This window comes from Tachypleus tridentatus, chromosome 12 (genome assembly GCF_004210375.1).
Source record: "Tachypleus tridentatus isolate NWPU-2018 chromosome 12, ASM421037v1, whole genome shotgun sequence".
Taxonomy (NCBI): Eukaryota; Metazoa; Arthropoda; class Merostomata; order Xiphosura; family Limulidae; genus Tachypleus; species Tachypleus tridentatus.
The window spans coordinates 53,532,751-53,557,155 of record NC_134836.1 but is presented as its reverse complement, the minus strand read 5'-3'; the positions used below and the strand labels follow the sequence as shown (position 1 = coordinate 53,557,155).

The 24,405-nt window shown below is 36.0% G+C and overlaps 1 protein-coding gene across 5 annotated transcripts in view; it reads right to left on the bottom strand.

Moving 5' to 3' along the window:
- LOC143233343 (protein c-ets-1-A-like) overlaps positions 1-24,405 on the bottom strand; it is an 88,975-nt gene that overhangs the window by 36,658 nt on the left and 27,912 nt on the right. The gene's annotated exons all lie outside the window — the stretch shown is intronic.

The following is a 24,405-nucleotide window of genomic DNA, read 5'->3' as shown; positions in this document are numbered from 1 at the left end:
ATATCATCACAGTAAAGCTTCGGTAAAATATAAAAGTGTAAAGTAAAAATACGCGTACAATTAAGAATCCTTCTAGTTTAGGATCGGTTGTATAATTTTGCAAAGAAAAACAAACATAAAGTTTGAATTGGAAATTAACAAAAAAGATATGACCAACTAGTGCAGTATCTCACCGATAGAGGGTATTAAATGAAGAAAACTGCATAAGGCATTTCCGGTTCTAGCGGTTTTAAAGTGAAAGCGTAGCGAAATATTAGAACCAAAAACAACAGGATTTTTTTTTTCTTTTTGTCTTCGAAAATTTCTTGTACTTCCACAATGACAAGTAAAAGCAAATGTTTTAGGGAAACACTACGCACATTCAATGACTGCAATGGTCTGTTTTGTTTGTTTTTGAGTTTCTGCGTTAGCCGTCGCCAATTTAGTAGTGTAAGACAGCTAGTCATCACCACCCACCGCCAACTTTTGGGGATACTCTTTTACCCACGAATAATGGGGCTGACCGTCACATTACAATGTCCCCACGGCTGAAAGGGCGAGCATATTTGATGTGACGGGGATTCGAACCCGCCACCCTCAAATTACGAGTCGAGCGCCTTAACCGCCTGGTCAGTAATGGTTAATCTCTTAATTTTTAAGAAGGTTAAATACAGCGCAAGCGAAAGAAGGATTTATGAAAAACGAAAGTCAATGTTTAATGGCATTTGCAATAACGTTGAAACAATTTATTTCTAATTCATGGTTTCACTGGGTTTATTTCAGTGAATTTCTTCATCATTGGCCGAAACAACTCGTCCACGATATTAAAAATCGAAGAAATCGTATTTGTGTTTCAATATACTTCATCTGTCTAGCATTAAGTTTTATTATGATGTGTTCCATATTGGATCATACTGACTTCGCCGTAAGGGTGTCATGTCCAAAGCACACCAGTCTTTCCCGATAGCTTTATACAATCAATCTAGTATACGAAGGCGGTGGTTTTTCAGCACCCGTTTCATCAGTTAAATAGTAAAGATATCCATGCGACAGGTGAATGGATATGCTGTGGATCAACTTCTCCGTACACGATTTGAGTTGCTTTTTCGGACGGACAACTTCCTTCGTTATGCTGGCTGAAATATGTAGGCGGGATTTTGCTACTTCGTTCGGTAATTCTAACAAGTTACATTGCTTTCCATGGGAACGGTGCAAGTTTTTTATGTGGTCCTGGTACCCCAAGTTAATCCATATTGCTTTGTCCTTCAGTTTTATTAAAAAATGCCTTCGAAATTCAGCATACTCGCTCTGAACACATATTTATAAACTGAATATATGTATATTTTGCATCGTAAAAGATTATTACATGGCCTTCATAAAAACGATTAACTTTCGGTGGTGACACACAACCAACTCAAGTCACAATGAAATTTTGATACGTACCGATCTACAACGACAGTATATCGGCTTTATTTGCCATAGGACTTGATGAAATCTTTAATATAACACATTCAACCTTCTGTACATTAGACGTGTGAATAAATTTTCAAAATTAAACGAAGTCGTCATTGTTTACGTGATTCGTTTACAGACAAATGAACAAAACAGGTCACAACAGCTTGTCACATCCAGTTAATCCATGCTATTTCAAGTCGGGTGGAAACGCACTGACTAATCATATACATTTTGCACCTACATGTGGTTAATTATACAAGAGTTTGGTTTAAATAAAACAACAACACGCATTTCAACACTTTACAACTGAAGTTGCTTTGTGATTGTTTTTCTGTACATGCCTAATATACTTGTGAAAACAATAACAAGTGTAGCAAATAAAATAGTGTGAATTTAATTAAAAATTTACATATCTAACCATTTTAAACAATGTATAAATACAATATTAAAAATAAAATGTATATGTTTCGAAAAATACCAGTTGTACATCATTAATATAATATAATTCCAGGGTTGATACAAAATATCAAATTTTATAGCAAAAGAAATGAAACTATACTCTGACTGTATAAATTACTGCAAACATTATATTGAGTTCTCGCTACGATTTACGAGTACTGTAATCGCTTAAAAAAAAAAATCAAGACTCCATTAATGAAGGCCCAGCATCGTCAGGTGGTTAAGGCACTCAACTCGTAATTCGAGGGTCGCGGTTTCGAATCCCCGTCACACCAAACATGCTCGCCCTATCGGCCGTGGGGGCGTTATAATGTGCGGTCAATCCCACTATTCGTTGGTAAAAGAGTAGTCCCAGAGGTGGCGGTGGGTGGTGATACGACTAGCTGCTTTCCCTCTAGTCTTACACTGTTAAGTTAGGGACGGCTAGATCAGACAGCCCTCGTGTAGCTTTGCGCGAATTTCAAAAACAAACAAACAAAATCGAACACTTGAAAATGAACATACGTTCAGAAAATAAAACAATATTTCTGTCAAACGTATCACTACTAGACGTACTCCCAGGGTCTCCAAGAGTTCCGTTACAAGAGTAAATAAAACCAAAAGGAGAACTAACACGTGCTTTCTTTCCTTTGAAGTTTATATGTCATGCTACGTTGCAACCCACAAAGTGCATAATTATTCTCACTATTCGGGACATGCGTATGTTTTAGAGTCACTAGAATATCAATTATAAAGTTATGTGTCCCTTATATGATGTAATTTTAGTGTCTACTGACTGACAACACAGTACTGTATAGAATGCGAGTGGTTTAAGCTGGTAATCCCTCCAGGTGGGCTTTGGTCCCTTTTCGGAGAAACAAATGGACACAAAAGTAATTACTCGCGCGCGCGTGTTTTGTAGTAAAGCCACATCAGGCTATCTGCTGTGGTTACCAAGGGAATCAAACCTCCAATTTTAGCGTTGTATATCCGTAGGTTTGCTGCTGTTACAACGGGAGACATTAATAAATTGAACAAGAGTATAGAGATACGTCTCGAGAGAGATTGGATCTTTCACGTGAGACTGTTGTCATGCTTAAGAACAAGGATAAAATAAGAAAAAAAATTATCATTAATTGCTATACGTTGTTATTAGCCGAGAAGTTTTGGCTTTGCTTGTTTTTGTACACAAAACTGTACTCGGGAAGTTTTATATTTGGAAAATATACTGTTTTTTTTTTCTTCATCTGTAAAATCAATGCACTGGTTAACTAAAACTGTACTGTATAAAGAATAACTGTATTGCTATTGATATAAAATGGCGGAAAAACATTAGATATTGTATTTTTTTTGGGTCAACGTTATGATGTATTTATCAAATCTATTAGTACGCAATGTGTAGATATATTGTTTTTCTTTTTAAATAAATGTCAAACAGCGGCTATTGTAGCACCATTATCTCAGTGATGATTGGTTGATGTGTTTTATATGTTTATTTATTAATGCACACAATAACGTAAGCATGTTAATTTTGAGACATCAAACTTGCTTTACTGAACAGTTACAACTTTTCTTTTAGGTTAAAGGTTTTACACAAAAGGTGAAGTACTTGGTAATGGGTAGAGAGAAAAAAACGTGTTTACACCCAGTCAACGATTGTACTCATTATAACAGCTCCCCAACGCTGTTGATTAAAATATAGAAAGGGTAATTACGTAATTATCGTTCCGAACTTGCCACGAATAAGTCAGGAATTTGTCCCTGAATCAGATATTTAGTAGAAATGTTCTACGTCACAGTTAACAGGTGCTACAGACTATGGAGCAGAATTAACATACTTTACGTCTGCGTTGTTTTTGTTCGGCCGACGGTAACTTCTCTTCGTTCCAGATTACAAGTTACAAGAACCGAAGCAAACACACATACAGGCATAAATTTCTGAATTCCTTCCATACATGTATATATATATATATATATGTTGTTATACACACACATTACAGAATGGTCCATATGCACGACTCTTAACAGTAATAACATGGATTAAGATTATATTTGTAACACTCAAACTTTGAAAGTTTGAAATGTATCTCAAGACGGCTGGTATGGGTATTAAATCTTTTATTTAGAATCAAGTACAGAACAACGTTTCGCCCTCATTTTAATAAAAGTTTTAATACCTATGCCAGCTGTCTTAAGATAGATTTTTTACTTCAAGTGGGTTTGTCGTCATTACGAAGTTTAAATGTTTTCCAACTATGTGGTTCCGCTAAATATAATTAGCGTACTGGGGAAAAGAAATTCTGTTCTAACTTTGTGTAATATATATCTAAACTGTATAGTTTCTGTAATACTAACAAATTAAAACAAACAACACGACTGTTCAAACTAATTTCATACAGTATCCGTTTATTTAGCTTCATTTCAAATATTCCCGGAAACGATGGCGTTACGCAACGGTACCAGATAAATAAATATTGCATAACAATACTAGTAACGGTTTCACTGGTTAGAACAATGAATAAGTTGTTAGGGGAAACACCACACACAAAAACGCCTACAGTGGCTTATCGGCAAGTCTGCTGGCTCGCTCTGCAAAACAACAATAAACAGGTTTCGATACACGTGGTAATCACAGTACAGGTAGTCCATTGTGAAGCTTTGGGTTTAGCAACAAACAAATAAAACACCCGCCTCAAACAAAATGTTTGGAATCAGTTTTATTTAAAGCAGCTAGTTTCTAGAATGTTCTCAAACTATATACAGGCCTGGCATAGCCAAGTGGGTTAAGGCGTTCGACTCGTAATCAGAGGGTCGCGAGTTCTAATCCCCGTCGCACCAAACATGCTCGCCCTTTCAGCCGTGGGGGCGTTATAATGTGACGGTAAATCCAACTATTCGTTGCTAAAAGAGTAGCCTAAGAGTTGGCGGTGGATGGTGATGACGAGCTGCCTTCCCTCTAGTTTTACACTGCAAAATTGGGGACGTTTAGCGCAGATAGTCCTCGAGTAGCTTTGCGCGAAATAAAAAACAAACAATACACTTCTCCAGATATTTCTTTATAATACATAAAAATCAGCTTAGATTTTGGCATGTTTACGTTTCAAATAACATTCACGTGATAAAATTATCAGTATTAGAATACCATCGTAACTATACATTTTATTAACACTTGTGTTACAATAGAGCTTATGAAGGCTTCTCTACACATGTATTTTAATCAGTGACAAATGTTTGCGACATTAATATATTTACATTTGTGAGTTTAACCTCTTGCGCCATTAATAACGTTTCAAACTTCCGTTTTTTTAATCTGCCAGCTCATGATATACTGTGCTGTGTAACTACACGTAATTTATTCACATAACGTGGAATACGTATGGTTCTATAGAAACCAAGTCATTAAGTAATAATAACCACATCTTTCGAGATTTTATTAACAACTTCTTGGTGTTAATATGTGACATTCTATATTCACTACGAAAAAAAAACAAAAAAAAACATACTGAAATAATTTAAAATAAATATGTTATGAAGTATTGGCGTTGAAACACGTTTGATCCAACTTCAATAAGATACACGTACAAGAGGCGATATCGAATAAAAAAATAATTCTACGAATTTTCCGTATTTGTATTTTACCCACAGGTGGGGAAGACGATAGAAAATACAAAACACCAAGACATCAAAGTTTCTGGAATGTAACTTAAGTCGAGGATTTAAAATGCGCACCATGCTTGTTTGTACACACACTGAGGATTTAAAATGCGCGCCACGCTTGTTTGTACACACACTATAAAGCCAATATTCCTCTCAACGAATATTTGGAATTTTTTTAACCACCCCGTTTCGCAAAATATTTGCAAACAGTGAAATAAAGCAGCAATAGAAACAAAAATCTAACCAAAATTTAATTGTTAAAAAGTTTAAGTTTCTAAACAGTTTGGCCATTGTAATATACAGCGGTACCTCGGTTCTCGAACGACTCCCTTCTCGAACAATTCGGTTTTCGAACATATTTGTTTGAGAAAAAAAAAATGTCTCGGTTGTCGAACATAAACTCGATTCCCGAACCAAGCTGTCGTGGCCCAAACTCCCGAAATAACCCAACTGATGACCCGAACGACCCTTCGACCATTTTCGGCTCACGCCAAGCTTGCCCAAAACATTTTACCTGCACCGGTCGCTCAGTCCACACCCCTGCTAAAATCTGCTGTGAACGTTCTCGTTTTTTTTTTTTTTTTGTTAATGTTTTTTTCTAAATATTCTGATTAAATAAGCCACCATGGGGTCAAAGAAGGATAATGAAAGCAGCAAACCAAAAAGAAAAGTTGTTAGAGCCACAATAAAGGTGAAAAAAGATCTCATAGCGAAGTATGGGAGTGGTGTTCGCGTGTCGGACCTTGCTACACAGTTTGGTATGGCGAAGTCTACAGTCTGCACCATACTGAAAAATAAAGAGGTCATCAAAGGAGCTGATGTTGCAAAAGGAGTGACAGTGTTTACGAAACAAAGATCACAAACAATGGAAGAGGTAGAAAAACTGTTGTTGATTTGGATAAACGAAAAACAGTTAGCTGGTGATAGCATTTCTGAGACCATCATTTGTGAGAAAGCAAAGCAGTTGCATGCTGACCTCCTGAAAACCACCCCCTGAAACGAGTGCTCATGCAAGTGATGCCTTTAAGGCTAGTAGAAGATGAGGGTTTTATTCCCCAACAAGTGTTCAACTGTGATGAGACAGGCCTCTTTTGGAAGAAAATGCCAAAGAGGACCTACATCACCAAGGAGGAGAAGTCACTGCTAGGACACAAGCCAATGAAGGACAGGCTAACTCTATTGTTATGTAGTAATGCAAGTGGGGACTTAAAACTTAAGCCTTTGCTTGTGTACCATTCTGAGAACCCGAGGGTTTTTAAGATAAATAATGTCCTGAAAAGTAAACTAAATGTCATGTGGAGGGCTAATAGTAAAGCATGGGTAACCAGGCAATTGTTTATGGAGTGAATCCATGAAGTGTTTGCCCCAAGTGTAAAGAATTACCTCACGGAAAAACAGTTGCCACTCAAGGCCCTTCTTGTGATGGATAATGCACCTGCTCACCCACCATGCTTGGAGGACGGGTTGGTGGAGGAGTACAGTTTCATTACGGTGAAGCTCTTGCCCCCTAACACGACTCCTCTCATTCAGCCCATGGACCAACAGGTCATATCAAACTTTAAGAAACTCTACACTAAAGCACTGTTTCAAAGGTGCTTTGAAGTGACCTCTGACACAGAGTTAACCTCAGAGAGTTCTGGAAAAATCACTTTAATATCCTCCATTGCTTGAGGATCATAGAAAAAGCTTGGAGGGAAGTGTTTTTGAGGAACATGAACTCAGCCTGGAAGAAATTGTGGCCAGACTCAGTAGCAGATAGAGACTTTGAAGGCTTTGAGGCTGAGCCTATTGTCGAGGATATTGTCTCACTAGGCAAGTGTATGGGTTTGAATGTGAGTGGTGATGATATGGAGGAGTTCAGAAGGAGCAGCAACAAAAGGCAACTGAGAATGTGACTTCAGATGAGGAGGAGGGAAGAGAGGATGTTCCTAGTTCACTAATGTAGGAAATGTGTGGAAAATGGGGAGAGTTACAAAGTTTTATGGAAAAATTTCACCCTGACAAAGCTGTAGCAAACCGCAGCATAAACCTTTTCAATGACAATGCCATGTCTTACTTCAGAAACATTTTAAAATGCAGGCAGAAACAAACCTCAAATCTTGCGACCCTCAGATTACGAGTTGCACGCATTGACCCACCTGTCCATGCCGGACCTTCTTATTAAAGGGACTGTGCTTTATTTCAACCGGATAATAAAAGATAACCTGACCAAAATGTTCATTTTTCTGATCGCTTTATTCGTTATGTATATGGACAATAATTTATATCGGAGGACATAATATGTATCAATGCCCGATTTGGTTAAATAAATAGTTGTGTAAGTTAATGACCACATGAAAATTAAAACAAAGGTGTATTCCGTCTACCTGTTAAAAAGATAAACCTGAAAGTAATACTAATACATTTAGTAAGTGTTTATATAAATTACTGCGTAGCATACACAAAATTCTTCATTATAACAGAGTGATATAGAAGATTACTTTAATGTCCACTGTTTTTTTATGCACTCACATATTATTCTTTGTGACATTGTGATTAAAAGTATTATCAAAGATTCCATTCCTAAGTTAGGCCAACGCCCATAGATAAATCAACCTGTTATAAATGAGAAAGGTGAAGGAGCGAAAACGTTCTGCCTATTTTCCCATGGATCTAAACACTTCCCTCGAGCACGCCCCCAAACCTGAACTTTTATTCGGTTTAAATCAGGACAAGTTTTTATGAATGAAGAAATACGCGTCTGATAAATACACAAAAAGGTGCGTTACGTAGCCTATAAACTCGCAAGCAAAAAGGCTAAGTTTGTCTGATGAATGAACCTATGAAAACACAGTTCCCACTGCGTAGGATTTGTGGATGACAGTGCAATGACTTCAAAAGTATAGGCAGGACTGTTTGGTTTGTTTCGAAATTTCGCGCTAACCCTCACTAATTTAGAGCGTAGGGAGGGCAGCTAGTCAACACCACTCACCACTAGCTCTTGGACTACACCTTTACTAACGAATAGGGGAATTGACCGTAACTTTATAATGCCCCCACGGCTGAAAGGGCAAGCATATTTGGTGGTAGAAGTTCTCGGAACCTCAACGCTACGCCTATTAGCAGAAGTTCTCGAAGTGTTTTTTCTCCCACAAAATAAAGAACGTATACTGCTACATTGGGGATTCTATTCATAGTTGTGGATTTAAGTATCTGCCTTTCACCGAGGAACTTCTCAAATGCGTATCGATGTCAAATAGCTCTTACATGAATTCTGTTAATGTAAACATAATTTGGTTTAAGGCTCATTAAAACAAATTTCTTACTTATATATTTAAAAACGGCTGGTATGGGTAGAGAAAGCACTAACAGAGGAGCTAACAACGTCGACCTTCTTCGGTCATCGTCAGGTTCACAAGTGGGTTTTCTCGTCATTACGGATTAAAATTTCTCACTTACTTGCATTGCACAACCCTCGTCACCGGATATGCTCGTCCTTTCAGCCATGGGGGCGTTATAAGTTTAAAGCAATCCCACTATTCGTTGGTGAAAGGCAGCGTCTGCGCGATGCGAACCTTGGATCTTTCAATACGCACAGAAGCACACTCGCTGAATATACTCCGAACTTTCAACCGATGGCGTGTTATAAGAGTGACAGTAAACCCGGTTATTCGTTTCAAAGCCCTTGTGGCGGAGAGTGCCACTGCCTAATACTTCACAATTAAGAATGGCTGTATTTGATCACATACGGGTTCTCTATTTACTCTTTGGCAATGTTGATTTGGTTTTAGGATGTTATGGTACACAATACGATTTAGTGTTTATCTTCACCTTAAATCACGTAACAAATCTGCTATTCATTCAATGGGTTGTTTTCACTGACTGTCAGGCTCTCAACGTAACAGTACACAAACTGGTTTCCTATCTTAGTTGCATATTCAGATCTTATTATCCAATTTATTTTGTAAATATTATAACTTGCTTCCTCGTTAATGGATTCAAAAGGAGCCTAAATTTACATACTTTGTATTTTACCTTCTTGTGGACAAAATTCAAAGCATACCAGATTTTATTTCGTCTTTGTGTCATTGGATAGTATTTTTATGACGGGTTATCACTCTAAAGTTCGCTTTTGAAACTCATATGTCAAACAGTTATTTCTATTTTGGATATCATAAAAGAATGGACTTTTTTTTTCGTTCAACTTATATTCCACAATGGACTGGCTATTGGATCTCAATCCGTCTTTTTGATATCATTAAGAAATGACAAAACAACGTTATAATTACTTTTAAGTTTACTTTTTATTTCCTTTTTTGCAAGCATTAAACTTACAAAATTAATAATGGTATGTTTGAATGTACACAGATGTTACATAACGAAGCTATAAGAATCGCGATTTATCCAATCTAAAGGTATATTAAACTGGTGTTTTGGAGGTGGTATTTCAGTGCAATTTACGTCTATGTTCTCTAATTGTATTCTCAAGACGGTTGGTATAGTCATTAAAACTTTAATTAAAATAAAGTACAGAACAACGTTTCAACGTTCATAGGTCATCTTTACGTTAACAAAGAGAATTTGGAACTAACCGTTGCCATAAAGAAATACGCATGTTTACTCGTGGGTAAAATCATACCTTTTAAGCACTTTACACGGATATCATATTAAAGTTTGATAAAATTATATCACATTCATTCTCATTCACAACACACGGATCAAGACTGGTACCATAAAGTTTCATTCTCGTAGTCTCCCAAAATATCAATACCGCACGTGTTCGTGGCACGCGACAATAATTAATGGGACTTAATCAACGTTCCACTAATACGTCACATGTAAAACGTAATGCAGATTACAGCGTTGACCTGGAAGTTCTGTAAAAAAGTTCGTGCTTTGGTATTAATGTTGCCACAACCTTCTCACAATTACAGACAATATCTTACACTCTTTCCGAGATATCACACTAAAGCCTTGTTGAAATCACGAGTACAGTATTTCAGCAATAGTGCACGCATCAAGTTCTATAGTGCACAAGTTTAAATTCATGTGGTACAGGTAAGAGAAACTGTAGACATTCGCAGAATTCTGCGAAGAGAAGAATTTCAAAACTACAGTAATAGCACCCCACCCAAAAAAAAAATACAACAACAATGGGGATATAGTATTCAAAATTATTTTTCAAACTGATGAAAAACTAGTTATGAAAGACAGCTAAACAAGCTTATGTATTTAAACTCGCACTGTTCTAGGAATAGAATGTAATTCACCCCCAACCATTTAGTTAGGTAATGACAATATTTATTAATTATACGAGGATATGACAGACGCAGCAATAAAACCGCTGCTAAGGTTTGTCAACAGTATATTCATTTTCTAGATATGTATTTTAACTCTGTGTGTGTGTATTAGTATGATTACTATATTCTTATCGAACTTAAATTTATTGTCTGCATCTATTCATATCATCCAAGGATGGATTCCTCAGGTGGATCAGCGTTAAGTTTAACTTACAACGTTATGATTTAGGGTTAGAGATCCGCGTTGGACACAGTGGAGATAGCCTAGTGTGTAACTTTGCAATGACAACAAAACTGTGATAAAATATTTATAACTCGAAGTTTCCACTTCTGTTCTATTTTTCATAGAAACTAGAGGGAGTTCACAAAAAACATTAGAGCATTAAAGGAAATCGCCCTCTTCCGGTTAATACGAGCGTAACGATTACCCCAGTGAGTCCGTATAGGTAAATATTAAACAATTGTCTCGATAATTGTACTTAGCTCGAGGAAGTGAAACAGTGGGAGGTGGTGTGTTCGGGAACTACTTTTTGTGAAGCATGACTCGTACATAGAAATAAAATATAAGAACGAAAGTAAACAGTTTTACTTTATCTATTTAATTTGCTCTATTTCTTTCCTTTCGTCTTTATAAATAATACTGGAAAGCAAAGGGCCATAAATTAGTTTGAGTGATTTTAGTGAAGGAGAAATAATAAAGATACATATGTTTATCTTCCTATTTTTATTGTATTTCTCTCATATGCTATACAAGTGCACTACTAAGACGGGCCCGGCATGGCCAAGCGTGTTAAGCGTTCGACTCGTAATCCGAGGGTCGCGGGTTCGAATCCCAGTCGCACCAAACATGCTCGCACTTTCAGCCGTGGGGGCGTTATAATGTCACGGTCAATCCCACTCTTCGGTGGTAAAAGAGTAGCCCAAGAGTTGGCAGTGGGTGTTGATCACTAGCTGCCTTCCCTCTTGTCTCACACTGCTAAATTAGGGACGGTTAGCGCAGATAGCCCTCGAGTAGCTTTGCGCGAAATTCAAAACAAACAAACACTAATAAAAACACAAATATATGTGAAATAGTAGCACTTGAACTGTAAAAGCAGATATTGGGCACTTGTGATTACAAAAAAAATTGTATATAATTTACTTAGAAGATCAAAATCGTTTTCCTGTCACTTGTACAAGTAGTACATAAGCACCAGTTTTCTGTCACTGTTAAAATCTCAATACTTTACGATATTAAGTTCAATAAACAGTAGTATTAATCATTAGCTCTCCACCTAACGACCCCAAACTACCCCCTCATAGTACCAACGCAATGATAATGAGATTTTTTTTTATACAACACACGGTTTGTGCGTCAGGATGAAGCGAAGGAATGCAGGTATGAATGGTCGAAGATGTGGAAGGGTTATACAAGAAAACAGTGACTACGTTATGTTTCTGTGTTCCTAAAATACAACAGCAGCTTTAGTTATACACATTACAGGTACTGAAAGTCATCACATAAACCTCGGAGAATATGCTACTATTTCACTATTTAACTTTTTTTTTTTTCAAATGCTTATCGTCTTTACCTTAAGTAGGCGCTGGTAGTTGTGACTCTGCCACGAGCGAATCATTCACTAGAAAGTAAAGACACCACTTTCTCGGAATGTGGTGAGATGCTTGTACCAGTGACGGCTGCGACCAATGGTGTGTAAAAAAAAAATTAACTTTAAAATTATTACAATTATTATTTTGAAAACCATTATATTAATTTAATATACTGGGAAGCTGCGCTCATTTACATTACTGAGGTAAGGGTGCACTGAATGGATTTTTTTTTTTATTATTTATATTAACAACACCACTCTTAGTTGTTTTAGCATACGTATCATGAAAGTAATTGCAGATGTGATGGTGAAGTCCAGTTCGTTTGCACGAGCATCGCGGTTGTAACTTTTCACTCTTGGATTGTTTCAGAATTTCTATAAATAACTTAAACCTGCACATACAGTTCAGCCGTCACACAGCAGTTTGATATAATTTATCTTGTGTTATGCATATAAAGTGCGTAGTGTAAAACTAACAACAACAACAAAACAACCATCTGTATGTTATGATTGTAAATGTGTATTGCTCATAATGGGTGAAATAAAAGACAAAAAACGTCGGTTTAGGATTGTATAGAAACGTTAAACCATTGACTAGTAAAACTCTTTGTAGAGAATTTCCCGTGTTTTCTTTGTAAGAACAACCGAATAACACGTGCATTCTCTCAACAATGTAGTTCATTTTACAAATTAAATTAAGACTGCAAACCAGACACGTGGTTAATCGTTTCTTTCACAGTCATAGCAATTATGTTTCTGTAAAAGGAACCGGTACATTAAGACACTTCAAAAATTATATATTATTATAGACGTTAATGTCATTATATGTCAACTGAACAATACCAAAGTTACTATCTTAAGATTATGCATGTTTTACATGAAACTACAGGGGCAATGCCTTTTGTTTGTCTTTGAAATTCCAACTATTTAAACGACCAAATCTTAAAGACTGCAGAAAAATTTAAATTCCAAAAGTAAAAACTTCACAATGGTTCGATTTTTAACCATTTTGTTTCCCCGGGTAATTCAAGTTTCATATCCACGAAATCTAGGTTACTTTAATCAAAATTAACAAGAACCAGTGAATTAATTATAATAAACCTATCTTTTTAATTGCAATTAATGAATACTTTGTCGCGACAGATTTGTCAACGTTATTTTTGTTTGTTTCTTTTTTAAAACGTGAAATCACGAGAATATAACAAAAACTATGAGCTTTAATCAACTTCAATCAAGGTATGAAGAAAGCAGAGTACCAAAGATTTTTCTCTTTAATCAGTGATGACGAGGAAACCCACTTGTAGAGAAAATATATAATGTAAAAACGGCTGATTTGGGTTGAGAAAATTTTTTTATGCAGAGGACCGAAGAAGATCGAAAAGTTGTTCGCTCCTCTGCATAAAAAAATTTTCTCAACCCAAATCAGCCGTTTTTACATGTATATTTTTTCTTTAGTTTTTCGGTCTTCATTCAGTCAGAGTTAGTTGTGATGTTTACATGTTAAATGTGGTGCAAAATACAACTCGAGAAGAAAACTATAGAAATTACTCAATACACCGCAAGAGACTGGAAATCTGGAAATACATTCTAATTACATGAGTGAACAAAGAAAATAACGAACGAAATATAGAAGTCTGCCTCAGGGAAGGTGCAATATTTCTTCCTCATCTTGATACTGTACGCCTCAGGGTTCAAAAGCCTGGTCTTGTCGCTTGAGTACATTTTTAAACACAGGAAGAAAGTGGAGCTAGGTGTTACGAATAGAAATAGGCTTGACCTAGACATCCAATCTCCCGTTGGAAATTTTTACTTTATTATAAGTGGTAGAGGCATATTATTAATTTTTATATGATATTTCACAAAAAATGTCTGCCAAGATCTTCTTAACAGTAAGAAAATGAATGTCAGATATCTAATAACAAATATGAGTTGGTTGGCGTTTAACGGCGCAAAGCAACTCGGCCCTCTGCGCCAACGAATGCAAGTGGCAGAGTGACCATAGGCCCCCTATTTTCGGGGATAGTTTCCGAAATAGTGATATTGTCCCCTATTGGAGCAAATCGTCCCCAAAATCATCTTCGTTTATTTTCTCTGAACCATTCCATCTGTACGTCATTACTAGCACTGTCCCTAATCATGCTAGGTAGGGAGATTTTGTTTATTTATATTATGACTGGTAATATTTAAATGCGGCATTTCTTTACAATTTTTACCCAAAGGTCCGTGTCTGTAACAAAAAATTCATTCATTTGTTCAACTTAAATAGGCTTGTCTATATTTTTTAATTTTAACAAATTATATAATGAAATGAACAGCTCCAGTATTATTAATTACATTAATCATTAATAGAAGAATACATTCAATTCTATAAAACAATTAACTTAATAAAAGTATCAGAAATATTTTGGTAAAGTTACCATGGTAAGTCCCAGTTGTCACTTTAAATATATACATTACATTTAGCCTCCCAAATTTGTGAAATATTTTGGTAAAGTTACCATGGTAAGTCCCAGTTGTCACTTTAAATATATACATTACATTTAGCCTCCCAAATTTGTGAAATCGTTTTTAAAATTTGCAAAATACTCGCGATTCCTCTTGGATATTAGCTGCGGCTATTATCTCTGAGTAGCCAAATTTCGTGGGAAACCAAGTTCACGAATATGGTAATAAAGGTTCTGAATGAGATTGGAATATTGAAATTGAACCTGGATAAGGCTTCAGGTACATGTGGATAAAGCGGCTAAGTCAACTTGTTAAACACAAAGATGCAGAATGAGTTATCAGTGCTGTGCCCAAATCGGGTATCGAAACCCAGTTTTAGTGTTATAAGCCTTCAAGATTATCCCTTAGTTACTGAGGGAGGATTACCAGGTCAAAGATGCCGCTAAAGTTCAAACACAGCAGTTTTTAATTTTTAATTACAAATCAGAAGGAAGGCAACCAGACATCAGCACCCAAGGGCTTTGTCTGACTCTGAATAGAACAGTGGGATTTACGCCCACTTTTTATTCAGCGTGTAAACCTCAAGGTTTAGAACCCGTTCAGTGGCACCACGTTTTGAACCTTGGACCCTTCAAATTGCTTCTATTAAGTCAAGCCTCAACTAGATCCTAATAAAAAAAGAGAACCACCACCACTAAAAATAATCGTACAGTTTCAACGATTGTTCGTAAAAACTTTGGTCAGCATTGATAAATGTACAGTGTAGTCATTAATCCGGACGTATGTGATTAGGTCCACATATTAAGATACAGTCAAGTTTACTACGTATTAAAATATTTTTGCCGCACTCCTGAATCGGAAGTTCAAATAGACGTTGCACACAGACCTATATAACCGATAATTATTTATACATAAATACTCCCAGTGAAAGTTTTATCAATTACGTATATAATTTGTCACAAACACGTTATTTTGGTATCATTACTAGACATATTTCACCGATGATTCTTTTCTCAGATTTACAGTAAAAATTATCTTTCGTGCCTTTATTTCCAAAATAAATATAAATCAATATACATACGTGTATAAACACACACGGTTTTACATCAATCATTAAATTATCAGTTGTGTTACGTAACCGTATGTCAGAAACTTTAGTTCATGTTAACATCACACTTTAAATCTAAAACAAAATTCATCTATTTCGACCAATTTCACAGACAGCATGAGATTATGACCATGATAAAACCTAGACAGATGTGTTTATTGTCCAAGATATTTAGCTTAGTTTGAACAAAGCTAATCGTGACATCTCACATATAAGAAGGTCTTTTGCTGCTGTGTCGTAAGGTGTGTCATTAGGAAAATTATCTTCCCCTCGATGCCAGGCAAATTAAGTTGAGGTACGCGCACTCCAGCGGTAAGCAAAGGTCGTAGGTTAACGACACAGTAGCAGAAGTGTAAGTTATACAGCTTACTGTGGGAAATTGATCTCAAGGTCAGCGATACCTGGGGCACGTGACTCTGAAAAATCCCTCAAGCACTTTCCCACAGTAGCACTTAATCTTTCTCATGGCCAACTAATATGATAGTGTTACACGTCCCATCAAGCTACAGTAAGGTAAGGAATAAAGAATCGTGAAGCGCAATGTGTCAACATATAGTAATAACAATAAAGGTTGCTTTGTTTCTATAGGTAATTTAAGTTTCACATTTATGAAATTAAGTCACTTTCATCAGTTTCATGAAACCTATTGCATTAATTGTAAATGATCTAGTTTTTTTTTAAATCATAATCAGGGAATATTTCTTCGCAACAGATTTTGCAACGAGATATAAATAGAAAAACATAATTCGGCTTCAGTTAACTAATATATAACGTAGGTCTTTATTTGCAGACGGTTACAACGTTTACAAAACACAATTTTTAAGAATAGCAGTTCACGGCCACTGTTTAAAACTATATAAGTAACTCGTCAGTTTTCCAATGTAGCACGTGCAGATCTTGTTACTTTTGAAAAATTTACGTCTCAAACAATTTTTTTTTAAATACCTGTACATACATTTCGAAAGAGAGAAAAACGTAAAAACACGAAAAATAACCTTACACGTAACATTTCAACTTTAAATATATAACAATCGTTGCCACTGTGTTTAGTCATGAAAATGAAAGCAAAACATATTTAATCACAGTAACCCAAATCAGTCTAACGTCTAATATCAGTCTTGTTTTTTTTTAATGTTCACTGGTTTATTTTAAACGAGGTCTAATGTACAGCGATTGCAGCAGTTTCAAAGTCCAGAAACATTAATTGTTAATTTGCCTTAGTTAGTATTTGTTCGTTACACAAAAGGATTTCAGTGCTCTGCTCGCCAATGAGTACTAAAACCCGGTTTTGTAACCGTAGAAGCTTTAAGACTTATCGGTGTGCCACTGGGGTCAGAACTTTGTGAATAATTCATCATTTGGTAAAATCACCCTGTAATTTACAGCATTTTTTTTCACATAATCACGTCAGTGGATGACAATGAAAGTTTTGATTTACTGTACGTTGCTTATCTGTACAACTATCAAACTCTGTACTAGGAACGGACAGAAATTAATATACAACCAGGGCTGTCAAGCCGTACAGCTTAATAGCAGTTATTTCACTTTGCAGATACGACAAGAGCACTTATTTAAAAGCGACTGAAAGACACTGGGATTATACAACAATTCAATTCCTTCATTGCGGAACTGGTGGTCCGGCATGGCCAGGTGAGTTAAAGCGTTCAGCTCGTAATCTGTGGGTTGTGAGTTCGAATCCCGATCGCACCAAACATGCTTGCCCTTTCAGCCGTGGGGGCGTTATATGTGACGGTCAATCCCGCTATTCGTTGGTAAAATAGTAACCCAAGAGTTGGCGGTGGGTGGTGATGACTAGCTGCGTTCCCTCTAGTCTTACACTGCTAAATTAGGGATGGCTAGCACAGATAGCCCTCGAGTAGCTTTGCGCGAAATTCAAAACAAAAACAAACGGAACTGTTTGTTACTAAAGCATGTGGAAAGTGTTGTAAGTGTAACCTGCCCTAGCTATTCCTAATTTTTAACTGACAGATTTCTAAATGAAAAACAACTGGTCGACTCTTGGGATAAATGAATTTAACCGCCACTCCTATAACGCACCAACAGTCTCAAAACGCACAACTTATTTCTCTTAGCAACGAGACACAAGCCGTAGATCATCATATTCACCGTCCGGAACGCTGAAGTCTAGTTGCCTTCCGTCTAGTCTATCATATCCAAAAGGGGACAACTGGTGCTACTCTTGTGTAGCTTTGCGCGGCTATCGAAATCAGACAAAGAGACAACCACAGAAACTTTCAACCACGCATGACGCAAGAACTTTTAAATCTACTTAATGATTCGTTTAGGCTCAAAATTGTGTATTGAAATATCGTCAGTGTTGTGGCATATCTATACTGAAGTTTGAATATCAAAAGTCTGCTAACTTAATGTAAAAAAAAAGTTTCCATTTAGGTGTTGTTTTTGTTTTATTATCAGTAATAACGGTCTAATAAATTGTGCACTCGTATATTAGTATATCACTTGTCTCAAAATCGGTAAAATGAAAACCTACCACAATGACTTAGTTTAATATGGGGTTGGGAAAATTGCTCATCTTTGTATACAGTATTTTAAAAAATACAAGAACTTGTTCAAAGTTTGAATTAGTCATGTATTCTGTGATTTAGTTAGGTTTACATGCATGTAATTAACATGTTTAGATTTCAACCAACCAGTGCACTTGTAGAAGATTTAACTTTGCATTGAAAATAGATTTGTATAAACTAAGTAACTCACGTTATATCATTGAAGGCTGTTTTTTTTTTTTAATGCTCAACGTTACAATTTTAATCTGCTCAATGTTAACTCAAATATATCTGATCTTTGATACCAATGGTACTAAATTAATATCGGATCGATTGCATCACAACAGAACATTGCCTCAAGCAAAATACAACACCAGGAGCTAAGAGCATGACTTGCAGAGATTTGCATTTCAATACTTACACTGACCATCAGTTTAAACCAGCGTTTCTCAGACTGGGAATCCTATCGAAAAGTAGGTCAAAAGGCTATTGTTGGAGAGTCGTGAGGTAATAAAAATAAAGGATATTTTCAGAGTATATACAGTAATATTCTGTGTGTGTGTGTTAGGAGGGCAAAAGTTTGAGAATTTATGGCTTAAAAAAAAGATAGACAAATATGGTAACATAAAAAATAAAACTTAAAGGTCGTCTGCAACCAACACGAAGCGTACGGAGTGCACTCTTGGGTGATATGTTCAGATTAATGACACAGGCCTGCGGTTGTTTTACTATCTTGAAATTTGTCCATGCTTTATAACACTAACTGTATAATGTATCTGAAAATTATATCCATTTTTCTCCATCACGTACAGATTTTTCACAAAACGCCAAAAGTATTTTTTACGCAAGTAAATTATTTTCACTGATATAGGGTTACATTTCGTTACGCCTAAAACGCTAATAACCACTGGCTATAGATTTCTCTACACCAATCGCGACGTAAGTCTTATCGACCGTTCTAGAACCCAAACGCAATCATAAAAAATGTTCATTCTGGTAAACCAAATCCTAATTTGAGCTAAGAGTTTTTTTGGTTTTTTTTGCTTCCACATTTGTAAAGAAATGCTTACGTGATAAATTTTCGAAATCTGTGTGGCTGATTTATTAAAAATCCAATGTTAAACCAAAACAACTTTTATGAAGTTTAAATCCGCAGATCTATATATCTGGTCAAATAAACGTGCGATATTCGTTAGTGTTATTATCAGAATTATGACCAACTATTTTTATACAATCACAATACAGTCAGTCACTGTAAATACCATTATAATGGTTTTTATTGTTGTTCAAGTTCTTTTGGATTATGTGGTAACATTAATTACATAAAGTTAACAATAACAAACTTATTGTTTTAAGTTCACTGTCCATAGTAACCAACGTTTACTGGTAGGCTTCACTTCACATACACTTGTGATGCACACTTCCATTTACTGATCTCGTATCAGTTTCTTTGTCTAAAGATAAACTCAATATTCACAGCACTGAACTAACTGGAGAAGCAGTATAACACACTACATGTTCTAATAAATCATTCACTGACTAACAGATTCACTAATACAGTCTAGCCTAATTACTTTATATATAGTTTCCTAAACATCTGAGAAAACACCACACAAGAAAGTCATGGATATTCGTTACGCCAATTTCCTTATGGCTGAAAAACACCACCAGAGTACCAAGTTACTTATATTAACGTTTTACGTTTTCTGTTTGAATATTTCGATTGTGCCATTGGCGGTTGGAATCTACCAAAAACAAACCAGAGGCAAGTCTGCACACCTATAACGCTAAAAGCCTATTTTCGATACCCGTGGTTAACAAAGTACAGACAGTCCAGCCCATTGTAGACGTGTTGGAACCAGAGGTGCTGTACTTCCACTTAAAGAACAGTATAGCAAGAAATATTTTATCGCTTTAAGCAAATTATGATATTTAACGAATTTACAGAAACGGTTACCTAGATTGATGTTATACGTTAGCCAACATGTGCATTTCTCTAAAAGATAAAGAGATATAACTTGTATTCCGCTATTTGTTACTGATTTCGGATAAATTTTAAGTCAAAACCTTCTGCCAAATTTCAGTTTTCTTTTTTTTTTTTAATTCGCTATTTTATGTTATTGCGAGTACAGCTACTTCCTATTTTTCTCTGTGAAAATTTAAGATTTTCTGTTTGCGGTTTACTGTTATAATGAGTGATCATCGAGTGATTTGTAAACTAAACTCCGAAACGAGTGCAATCTGCTGGACTACAAAGAAAACGATTTTCCCAGTTTTATTATTATTATTATTATTGAATTCAGTGGAACCAGTAGAAGCGTAACGTGCATCCGTTATGTCGTACATAACTTGTATACAACACTTGAACTAAAATGTCTCTAGTCAAGTAAACGTACAGTCACTAAAACGATACCCAGAGTGCAGCACGTGCCCCACAGTGCATCCAACCTAAATAATACATCAAACAACCTCTTACCCTAAAAAATGTAGGCCCAGGTGCCAAGATCCTCATTCATCTCAATTTGCTCCCCAGTTTTGACTATATTTCGAGTTATCCACTGGCGTCTATTTTAACGAAAACGGTTGTCTTTCAGTGTGATCTTGACCCCCGTCGTGCATTCAAAGGTTAACCAACTGGTTCGCGAGATATACTCAACTTTTATGCCAAATTTGATCAAAATTATGTAAATAAGTTATTTTGCACAGACCTACAAACAGATCCTCTTCTAACAATGGCCGATTTAATGTATTCACTGACCGTGGTTTCTTCACGACTCACTTAAAGGCTTTCCCCTATCTTCTTCTGGGCGCTGCAATACTTGTGGCGATTTGCTGATAAAACAGTTTCACCCCAAGAGTAGTTTTATCTGGTTGAATGTAGTTGTCTAGGCAATAACTGTAGAAAATACAACCGTTCTGCACTGGCGGTTCCTAGGAAATATCATATGGTGTTTAGCTAGTAAAAGTTTCTCATATTTTCTCGTTGTAGACGTTTTTTTCGAAACTCTGCAAAGTTAACACGCTAATATTTTGTAGGTACTTAAAAGCAACGAAAAGGTTTGGATATACTGATTTCAATTCTTTCTACTTGTCTCGTTCAGTGCTTCAACAGTACTTCTGAAGGCTTATAACACTAGAGACACTGTATCGATACCCGTGGTGGGCGCAGCGCAGACAGACCACTGTGTTGATTTGTGCTTAACAAAGAAACAATCACCTCTACTCATGTGATACAAAATGCAGAAGACTGACATTCTAAGAAGTGTTTCGTAGTCGTTTATTAAAAAAGATAATTAAACCGACAAAGGAAATTCTCGTTAAAGAAGCATTACAAAGTATGCTGAATAACATTTGTGGTTTTTATTTCAACAGGTTACGAATTATAGAAGTTCACTTCTCATTATACGTGTACAAATACATAAGGAACATAAATATAGGCGAGTTCCTGTGTTCACTATTAACTGCAAACTTTTATAGTATTAACGATCAAACGTATGAAAACAATGATGTTTTATCACTTTGTGTTTGGTTTCACAAGAGCCTGACCAAACAATCACCACCGGCGTATGTTAATACACACTCAGCATGCTATGTGAAAATTAGATGAGTCTCACCACGCCATCATGACCTATCTATCTGATGTCAAGTGGCCTAGACAATGACCTCCCTGCGGTTTTCATTGCAAAAGGCTTAGTCGTAAGACTGTCATGTCCAATGCATACCATTCCCCCCAGAGTGCTTTTAATAGTCCATGTAACGTACGAGGAAGATAGTTTCCAGTTCACGTTTCGACAGCATAATTGTATAAGAATCCACGGCGATTTGACATTACATTTTTACGGAGTCAATGAATACCTGTTTAATTCTCCTGTTGTTTGAGGTGGACTGACGTCGAACAAGCACAGTGTAACGGAAATCCCTATCTTGGCAAGCCCATGTTTCGTTGGCTGGAATCCGTCAAAGCCGGTATTTGTGTGTGTGTATATGGTAGTAACCTTGGAATTTGTATCTACTTTTTTGATCACGAAAGAAATTCCAACATAGTATCCTGCGACAATCATGAATCCTTTAAAAAAGTTTCGTGACATGCCGCGTGCAACTTTTGAAAACTTGTATTCACCCATCGACTCATTGTAATACATGTATCGGAATGGCTTGTTATATCCCTTTCCCAAAAGCAATAAATTTGTGGTGACATCACCACCTTTTAAACACTAACAAATGGCAAAAAAGTAGACCATATTCACGCGTTTGAAGATACGACTAAGTAAACTAAGACTATCACGTGGTATCCTGACCTGCATATTCCAAACCATATTAATATAACGTACTTAAGCCTTCGTGAACTGGTAAAGGTTACTAAAAGTCCTTTTAGAAAAGACTGTTATATATTTATAGTGTATACATCAAAAATTAAAGTAACGCCTCCTTTTCCAAGTCTTGCAGTAGCTATGGATGTGTGTGGACATAAACATAATAACTCTCAAAATATACGTTTATTTTTATTAAACTAACTTGTGACAAAGTATTATACAAGTTGTACAATACGTTATACAACTTGAAAAGCATATCAATATAGGTGTATAATGATTTGGTTTATAATTTCTATATTTCAGTTTCTTCGTAATTAAAAAGATGGGTCTGACATTACAGTATATGGAAAACAAGGCTAAAACCCTCGCTCCTAATGAAAACAGCGCAGTAAATAAACTTGTTATCATCTTTTCTCTTCCAACACGTTTCACATACAAGAAGAACCTTAATTCGTCTATGACTGAAGCAACAAATCATGTGCTGTTAACATGTTGCCCGTCCGAAACAGAAATGGATGTCAAGGAGAACTCCTACACGACTCTTGTGTTTCCATGGCGTCAGCAAAAACATCTTGATTAATTAGCTACTGTTGTATCGGAAGCTACCGTAAATAGCCCATGATTGCGAATAAAAACCTGTTTTGCTATTTCAGTACTTATAATATGAAATAATAACAAACCTTTTTAAGTTTTGGAAAAGGAACATTAAAACAAAAACTTACAATTTTTTTGTTTTTTGCAAACCAGTGCATTCTGTTCTGAGTTTTCGATTTATTTATATTTTTTAAAATTGTTTTTGAGCATGCTGTTAAAATAATTAAGAAACTTGCATGCTGAATAATTAGTTTAAATGAAACTAACAAGATATATTTTATACGTAGTTTAAGCATAAAGTTTATCGAATCTTTCCGACCCTTCATCTAAACGATATAAAATCAATTCGCCTCAGTGTTACATTTCAATTTACTCTTGTGTATCTAATTAAAAGACTTTATACAGTTTCTGCTTTGATAAAAACAAGTATAATATAAATTAACATACGTTAGGAATAATAAATTTTAAATGTTTTATTAAGCTGGAATACGATACAGGTTGCATACATATTTAAATTAAGTTCAATCAATGATATTTGTTTTGTTTTGCTGTAACGAGTCTTCAACCTCGAACCCACAGTCTGACACGCTAGCTATTTTCGACCACGCTTGGCCCGACAGTTAGTTTCAAACTTATATTTGGCCATTTGGAGTGTCATTAGTAAACTGATATTTGTGATTCGAAAAGCCAACCGGCAATTAGCTAGCAGTTGGCAATAAGACTTAACATTTAAACTTATGACAGTTGGACGTTAGAAAAATTTTGAATGGCTAGTGTACAATCGTATTTCTCATCATATTAGTGATTTAAATAGTCATATCTTTACTGTTCTCTCCCTCTATGTGGCCCCCCAGTATGTCTATGGACTTACAACGCTAAAAACCGGATTTCGATACCTGTGGTGGGCAGAGCAAATAGCCCATTGTGTAGCTTTGTGCTCAATTCGAAACAACAACCCTCTGTGCAACACCAAAATAAACCGTTCAACAAACACTTTCTTACAATTGAATGTTTAGACCTTTA